This window comes from Gastrolobium bilobum, unplaced genomic scaffold (assembly GCF_033153095.1).
Source record: "Gastrolobium bilobum isolate Gb01-03AN ecotype WA unplaced genomic scaffold, APGP_CSIRO_Gbil_v1 utg281040, whole genome shotgun sequence".
NCBI classification, from domain to species: domain Eukaryota; kingdom Viridiplantae; phylum Streptophyta; class Magnoliopsida; order Fabales; family Fabaceae; genus Gastrolobium; species Gastrolobium bilobum.
Genome location: NW_026896589.1, coordinates 1 through 8,952, shown reverse-complemented (window position 1 = coordinate 8,952; position 8,952 = coordinate 1). Strand labels below are relative to the sequence as shown.

At 40.7% G+C, this 8,952-nt stretch overlaps 1 non-coding gene across 1 annotated transcript; it reads right to left on the bottom strand.

Moving 5' to 3' along the window:
* Positions 1 to 8,326: 8,326 nt before the first annotated feature.
* On the bottom strand, positions 8,327 to 8,433 carry LOC133300795 (small nucleolar RNA R71). The gene has a single exon (XR_009750098.1). It is a non-coding gene; the product is annotated as a small nucleolar RNA R71 (small nucleolar RNA).
* Positions 8,434 to 8,952: the final 519 nt, after the last annotated feature.

The window sequence follows — 8,952 nt, the reverse complement described above, 5'->3', positions numbered from 1 at the left end:
GATAGGATTAATCATCCTTATCTTCAAATTGTTATTTTTGTCAGCAGTCATTAGCTGGCAATCCGTAAGCCATTAGGTTGATATTTGTTTTGCTATAAAACCCTGGAAAAGATCAATACAAGGACATGGAATGTTTGATCGCAACTCTTCTCCCTTTAAAATTCTCTCATCTCTGCCACCTCTTATTCTTCTCTCTTTCTTTTAAGTGATACCCTTTCATTGGTGTTTTCATTTGATCTCCCTCCCAAATGGCGGAGAACACACGCATGCGGGAAATGAATCAGCGCGTGGAAACGCTGGAACAACAACTCCAGGCAGCAGAAACCGTACGTGAACAACAACAGTTGGCATTACAGGACTCGCAAGCACAACTGCTGCAATCGCAAACCCAACAGAATCAACAATTTACTATACTCAGACAAGACATCAATCGGATTCTCGAAAATCAGTCAAACGGATCTGGAATTCTCGGATCAGGTCCCTACAAACATCAACCCAACTCAGGCATTAATCACACACAACCAACGAAAATTACTTTTCTGAGGTTTGCAGACAGAGATCTAATTGATTGGATTTTTCATGCCAATCGATATTTTGAATTCTATCAAATACCCGAGGCGGAACGTGTGCTAATTGCATCTTTCAACCTTGACAAACCAGCAAATTCTTGGTTCCAAGGACTTTTTAATGATGGGTTAATTCCCAATTAGGCCGCATTCATGGTGGCGGCGCAAAGGCGATTTGGACCATCGGAGTTTGAAGATCCGACAGTATGTCTTGGCAGCCTTCAACAACAAACCACAGTTAGCGAGTTCCAAGCTAGTTTTGAAGTCATAGCCAGCAGAGTACCAGGCCTTTCTCCTACACTAAAAAGAGCACTGTTTGTGGCCGGTCTAAAACCAAACATTAGGAGACAAGTCCTAATTCAACGACCTCAAGATGTCCATGCTGCTTTCTCAATGGCGAAAATATATGAAGACCAGCACACAGACTCAAATACAGGGTACAAAGCTCAACGACAATGGACACCACACCCACCATTCACACAAAATCCATCAGTCAGTCAATCAAACTCCACCAAATATCCATCCACAACATCCCCACTTCCTATTAAGCGGCTCTCACAAGAAGAAATACAACGTAAACAAGAAAAATGGGCTTTGCTACAGTTGTGATGAAAAATATGTGTTTGGCCATAGATGCAAAGGGAAAGCCACCTTGCTGTATTTTGACGGCACAGAAGATGATCCACCTCCGTCCGAAAGTGAGGAACAAACAGAATCTCCAATTCCAGATAATGTTTCTAATTCATTTTCTGAGATCAGTTTGAACGCCTTATTTGGCCACTATTCACCACGATCCTTTCGTTTAACGGGAACGATATTTGGGAAACACGTTCAGGTTTTAATCGACGGCAGAAGCACTCATAATTTTATCACGCATAAAATGGCTACTTATTTGGGACTGGTTTTGCAGACTTTAGAGACGTTTACTGTGCAGGTAGGCAATGGTGAGGGACTTCAATGTCAGCCATATTGCAAGGAAGTACCCCTCGTGATGCAGTCTCACACATTTTCAGTGGATTTATACGCCTTGGAGTTGAAAGGTGCAGATATTGTCCTAGGAGTTCAATGGCTCAGTACCTTAGGACCAATTCTTACTGATTATAGCCAATTACTAATGACCTTTGCCCACCAAGGTAACAATATTCAACTTCACAGAAACCGTCTTGATAACCCAATACTTATATCTTCTGCAAAGTTGAATAAACTTATGGTCACGGATGCATACACTTCATGCCTCATGTGTTTCACCCGTCCTCACTCTTCAACACCTAATACCCCACAAACACATGACACAGAACCCCACCATACTGTACCTGACATTCAAAAATTACTCTCCAACTACAATGATGTGTTTACCATTCCCAATACCTTACTACCACACCGACCACATAACCACCACATCAATTTACTCCCTAACACAAAGCCTATCCAAGTTAGACCATACCGTTACCCACATTTCCAAAAGAGCGAAATTGAAAAATTATGTCAAGAAATGCTCTCAACAGGAATCATTCGCCCTAGCTAGTCCCCATTCAGTTCTCCTGTCCTATTGGTGAAAAAGAAAGACGGTACTTGGCGATTTTGTGTAGATTATAGAGCCTTAAATGAAATCACGGTCAGAGACCATTTCCCTATACCGACCGTAGATGAATTGTTGGACGAACTCCACGGGGCCACAATATTCTCCAAACTTGATCTACGATCTGGTTACCCCCAAATTCGCATGCACTCGGAAGATATTCATAAGACAGCATTCAGAACACACCACGACCACTTTGAATTTATGGTTCTACCATTTGGGCTGTCAAATGCTCCCTCTACTTTTCAGGCAACAATGAATGATGTGTTCGCACCACTCCTCCGACGTTTTGTAGTCATATTCTTTGATGACATCTTGGTCTTCAGCCCAACATTACAAACACACGTCACATATTTATCTCAAGTCCTAGACATATTGCGGAAACACCAATTATATGTGAAACTTTCAAAGTGCTCATTTGTTACATCATCTATTCAATTCTTAGGACACATTGTGTCTAGTGAGGGTGTCACACCTAACCGGGATAAAGTCATAGCAGTTTCAGAATGGCCTACTCCAACTACGGTCACTCAAGTTCGAGCATTCCTAGGGCTTTCAGGATACCTTCGGAAATTTATTAAAGGGTATGCACACACAGCTTCTCTACTCACTGATCTCCTCACAAAAGGCAAATTCAATTGGACAGAAGAAGCTAACACGACATTTATGGAATTAAAGAAATGCCTTACTGAAGCACCGATTCTCACTCTTCCTGACTAGCGAAAACAATTTATAATTGAGACGGATGCATCAGGTACGGGTATACGAGCTGTGTTGCTACAAGATAGAAAAGCAATAACGTATTTTAGTAAGAAACTCTCCCCACGCATGCAAACTCAATCCACTTATATCAGGGATATGTATGCTATTACGTCGGCAGTAGGCAAATGGTGCCAATACCTCTTAGGATCCAGCTTCGTCATACGAACGGACCATAAGAGCTTGCACCACCTGATGAATCAGGTGATCCAGACACCAGAACAACAACAATTTATGGCAAAATTGCTGGGGTATAATTATACGATCACTTTTAAATCAGGCATTACTAACGCGGCTGCGGAAGGTTTATCCAGACAGCTACAAGGGGATATTGGGTCCCTATCGGCGCACCTTACATCACTCAATATTTATCCGTATTACAGAAGGAGCTACAGCGGGATACCTATGCAACAAAATTAATAGGAGAGATCCAGTCATCCAAAGAAAAAAAAGGGAATTGGGATATTCAAAATGATATATTAGTGCATAAAGGCCGCATATTTATTCCCGAAAAATCTTCCTTGATTCCCAGTTTGTTGCAAGAATTCGACTCGTCGCCTATAGGAGGACATGCTGGAGTCCGTCGTACCTTGTCCCGCATGTGCACGTTTTACACATGGAAACAGTAAGAAGAGATGTTCAGGAGTTTGTGAAATATTGTGCAATATGCCAAAGAGTAAAATCCATAAATCACTCACCGTATGGTTTGCTACAACCACTTGAAACTCCAAACGAAATCTGGTCCGAACTAACAATGGACTTCATCACCCATCTGCCACCAGTCCAAGGAAGTTCTGTTATTCTAGTTGTAGTAGACCGATTGACTAAAGGTGCTCATTTTATCCCACTACCAAGCTCCTACACAGCAACCAAAGTCGCACAAGCTTTCTGGGATAATGTAGGCAAGTTGCATGGGCCACCCAAATCCATTATCAGTGATCGTGACCCAATTTTTGTCAGTACTTTCTGGAAATCTCTGTTTCAACTCCAAGGAACGCACCTCCGCTACAGTTCTGCATACCACCCACAAACGGACGGACAAACAGAGAGGGTCAACAGGATGTTAGAACAATATCTCAGAGCTTATACATTTGACAAGCAGAAGGAGTGGTTAAAGCACCTACCCTTAGCAGAATATCACTACAATACAACCTATATCTGCAGCATAGGAACCTCCCCATTCGAAGCAACGTATGGCAAACCACCTTCGTGCTCCTTGCGGTACTCGATGGGTATGTCATCCTTGGAGGCTGTGGACTCCACGCTCGGCCAAAGAATGGCAATATTGCAAAACCTTCGTGAGCATTTAAAGAAGGAAAAACAGGCCATGAAAACACACGCTAACAAAAAAAGGAGAGATTTTACCTTTCAACCAGGCGATTTAGTCCTCCTTCGTCTACAGCCATATCGTCAGCTTTCCCTACGACAAAGATCATCCCACAAGTTAACACCGAAATTCTTTGGCCCATACACAGTTTCAGAGAAGATAGGCGACATAGCTTACCGCTTACATCTTCCACCAGAAGCCAAGTTACACCCAGTTTTCCACATCTCCCTGCTACGGCCTTTTCACCATCGTACGGATAAACCAGTCCCCACATTTCCACTCGCGGTGGAACAGAATGAGCTCGAACACACACCAAGTGCTATATTGGCCACCAGAACAATTTGGCGTCAAGGAAAACCCAGAAAATAACTTATGGTACAGTGGTCTCATCTACCCCAGGAGACTACCACTTGGGAAGATGAAGAAGGATTAGAAATCTGGAACGGTGCGGATGCTCTACGCGACTCAAGAGCAAAGGAAAGGGCTCAGAAAGGGGAGCTCCATGGGGAGAAGACAACAATCAATGACAAAGACGGACAGATTACTGAGGTAGTAAGCAACGATTCTTCCCAAATTCCACATAGAATTAATGACCCCAACCACTCAGCTGCAAAAAGTCAGTCACGCACACTGCTCAAGGAGTCACATGGGGAAGACGTCCTTAGGGATGAGGCTGATCCTTTGAGAGCCAATCATTTTCCCCTCAAAGGATTTCAGACCAACGCCATAACGCCACCTCAACTTGATCCATCACATACCCAGGCTGCCACGTCTACCATTGATCACGTTGCTGATGGACGGATCTGGACCGTCGGTTCCAAGGCCACTGAGAGGCCCACGACGCATGGCTTTGAGCTTGAGGACAAGCTCTTTTCTGACGGGCAAGAGAGTGTAGCGAACCCAGATAATGGGAGGCCCAAACGAATGACAAAGCCACCAGCCCATCTCAAAGATTATGTTTAGTGCTTTATTAGCTAAGAGTCTTTTATTTTCTTATTTAATAATTATATGCAATTAGTAGTTTATTAGTTGTCGATAGGATTAATCATCCTTATCTTCAAATTGTTATTTTTGTCATCATCATTATCTACAATCAGTCATTAGCTGGCAATCCTTAAGCCATTAGGTTGATATTTGTTTTGCTATAAAACCCTGGAAAAGATCAATACAAGGACATGGAATGTTTGATCGCAACTCTTCTCCCTTTAAAATTCTCTCATCTCTCCCACCTCTTATTCTTCTCTTTTTCTTTTAAGTGATACCCCTTCAAAATATCATCCATGTCTCCTTCTGTTTCGTGTAGGTGCGGATGCTTATGGTTACATAATATAGCCTTAGCCCCAACTTCCTACTTGAAGGAACCCAGTTTGTAGAGCTCGACTTTGGCACCAGCCACCTTGTTATTTTTCTCCTAATGTCCATGATCATAAAAGATGAATAAGACATCATTAGTTGGATAGTTGCGTTTTATCTTTGTATTTATGGACATTATCATATCCACTTATTATTATTATTATGACTTAGTTGTGTATTGGATGAAATCGTTATAATCATACAATATCATTAAAATAAATCTTGAAACGGTAAAACACAAATATAAGATTTGATTTGCTAAAAAATGAGGGATCGGACAAGACAAAATCCCTTATGCCATCTTTGATATTAGAAATGGTCAAAGGATAGAACAAATTAAGGGTTGAGGTATATGACATCAAAATTTTGGATAACTTTTTCTACCACCACACTAAAGGTCAAAAGACTCAAAACGCCTTTTTCTCCTTCCCTCTTGTTTTTCCCCTCTTTTGAAATCGAAAATTTCTTCGAAGGTTCTGGAACAAAGTATTTGACTCTTCAATCCTCTCATTTTAAATTCCATCAAATTCAATCTGAATCAAATATTATGACCTTAAAAACACTATCCTCTTCTTTTATATTTGTGTGGGTGATGAACCCTTAGTTCATCATGATTTTTAGCAGGAATTAGGATCAAATTGTGTGATTAAATGATGAAAAACAAGGTTAATGTCCTAAGATGTCCTCAATTACAAGTTCAAGAGCTTTATTGGAAATTTGTATGATTCTTGTAGGAAAATCTAACTTGAAAGACAACTGGAGAAGGAAGAAGATTCTGGAGCTCAAGAGGAGAAAATTGCCTAAGTATTGAGCGCTAAAACGTCCACACTGAGCGTTTTAGCGCCCTGCTACAGGAAGAGGCCAAAACTTGCTGGTAATGAGCGCTAAAACGCCCACACAGAGCGTTTTAGCGCGCTGCTGCACTTGGAAGATGGAAAATTGCTGGTCTTGGGCGCTAAAACGGCCTGCAATAAGCGTTTTAGCGCCCTAAAGTGGAAAAAGGATTCTGGTCTTCACCGCTAAAACGTCCAAATCAAGAGTTTTAGCATTGGAGTCAGTTAAAGTCAGTTGAGCATTCACCAAGTTTGGATGTTAAAACGGTCATTCCTTAACGTTTTAGCGTTGAAATCAGTTAAAAGCAGTTGAGCATACGTAAAGCATGGACGCTAAAACGGTCACTTATGGACGTTTTAGCGCCCACATCAGTTTTCTGTTTTTAATTGTAACACTATATAAGGCAAAGCCTTGTCACTTAGAAAAGTGTGCTGGATCTGAGGGATCTGAACTTGCTCTCTCTCTTAAACTTTAGTCTGACTTCTCTCTAAATTCTTTTAGTTTTAGTTTTTGTATTAGGATTTCTTTGTAATAGTTTGGAGATTGAAGACTTTCAACATGGAAATGAAGTTTGCTTCTTCTTCTCTTATCTATTCTTTAGTCATGTCTGAGTAGAGTCTCTGTAGTCTGAATGCAATGGAACTCCATGATAATATTATGTCGATTTGATTAATATGATGAAGTATTTTTCATGTGTTGATTTGAGATTTTCTGAGTTAATTATTTCTATCAAGGAAGTAGTATAGAATAGGGATGTTTATATGACTTCTGTATTTGATAATCTCAACATCAGAATTCTAGTACTCAAGAAAGAGATGTAATCTTAAAACTTTAGTATTTCATGCATGTATTAAGAAAGAGATCACTAAGGGATTGGGGTTTCTGATTAATGTATCTATCAGGGTAGTAAGGGATTACATCTTGATGATAAGTAAAAGGTTGATTAACATCACATGAAAAAGGAATTCATCATATAATCAATTTTTACATGGGTTATTATGGAGGAAAGTTGTTTTCTGACTACTTGTTGTTTTATTAATTCCTAATCCATATTTATTTTTTGTCAAATTACTTACAATCAATTTTCTGGTGACAAATTATTCATGATTTTTATAAACTCTTATTTGATTCAAATTAGTTTTCTATGGTATATTGGTGTTTGAACACAATTCCTCGTGGGAACGATCTTTACTCATCATTTTATTACTTGTACGACTAGTGCACTTGCTAAATGTCCAACAAGTTTTTGGCGCCATTGCCGGGGAATTTGTTTTTCAACATTAACTCATATTATAGAATTCTGAGATTGAATCCTTTTATTTTCAGTATTTTAGTTTATGTTAAGTTTCTGTTCAATTTTGATTCTGGTATATGCGAGGTACACTTGATCCGAATTTTTTGTTGTATGATCCAGAATTAGAAAGGACATTGAGGAAGTACAAAAGGGCAGCCAGGCAAAGGAGACAGTTGCAAGAAATTGGTGAATCAAGTACGGTTAATCAGGAAGAGATAATGGCAGAGAATCACAGACCACCACCACCACAGAGGACACTGGGAGAGTACATGACTCCTGCAGTGATTCATCCAATTGGGAGTGTTGTGCGCCCAACAGTGGAGCCCAACAACTTTGAATTGAAGCCTGCTTTGATACATTTGGTGCAGAAGGATCTGTTTGCTGGAACCAGTACAGAGGACCCTTACTTGCACATAGAGAACTTTCTATTGTTGAGTGATACTGTGAAGATAAATGGTGTCACAAGAGATGCAATTCTGTTGAGACTATTCACTCATTCACTGACGGATGATGCAAGGAGATGGCTGCAATCATTGCCACAAGGAAGTATAACAACTTGGGATGATCTGCAAACCAAGTTTTTGTAGAGGTTTTTCTCAGCATCCAAGAGGGCCAAGTTGAAGGATGAGATTACAAGCTTTAAGCAGAAAGAGTCAGAATCCATTTATGAGGCTTGGGAGAGATTCAAGACTTTGTTGAGGAAATGTCCACAGCATGGAATTGAGGCATGGCAACAAGCAGCGATCTTCCTGCAAGGAATGACCACTAACACTAGAACCTTGGTGCATGCCACTGCTGGTGGATCATTGACTACCAAGACCCCTCAAGAAGCCTTGGATATCTTTGAGTCATTAGCATCTCAAGAATTTGATAATGCCCCAGTGGCTGACAGAAGGACAGGAGTCATCAGGTTGGATGGGTATGATGCTCTGTTGGCAAGGAATGATCAACTGATGCAGACACAGAGACAACAACAGCAACAATTAGATACCCTTATTAAGCAACTCTCTTCACAAAAGGTAGCTTTTGTGGAAACAAAAGTGTATGTGCTATCTGTGGCAAGGGCCATGTGACAGGGGAGTGTGATTATGGGGGATCACCAGAACAAGCAGAGGTGAATGGAGTGTGGTATGATCAGAATAATCAAAGGAACTACAACAATCAGGGAAGGAATGTTTATATGCCACCATGGAAGAACAAGAATCAACACCCAGGATTCAGCTATAGTTCCAACCATCAA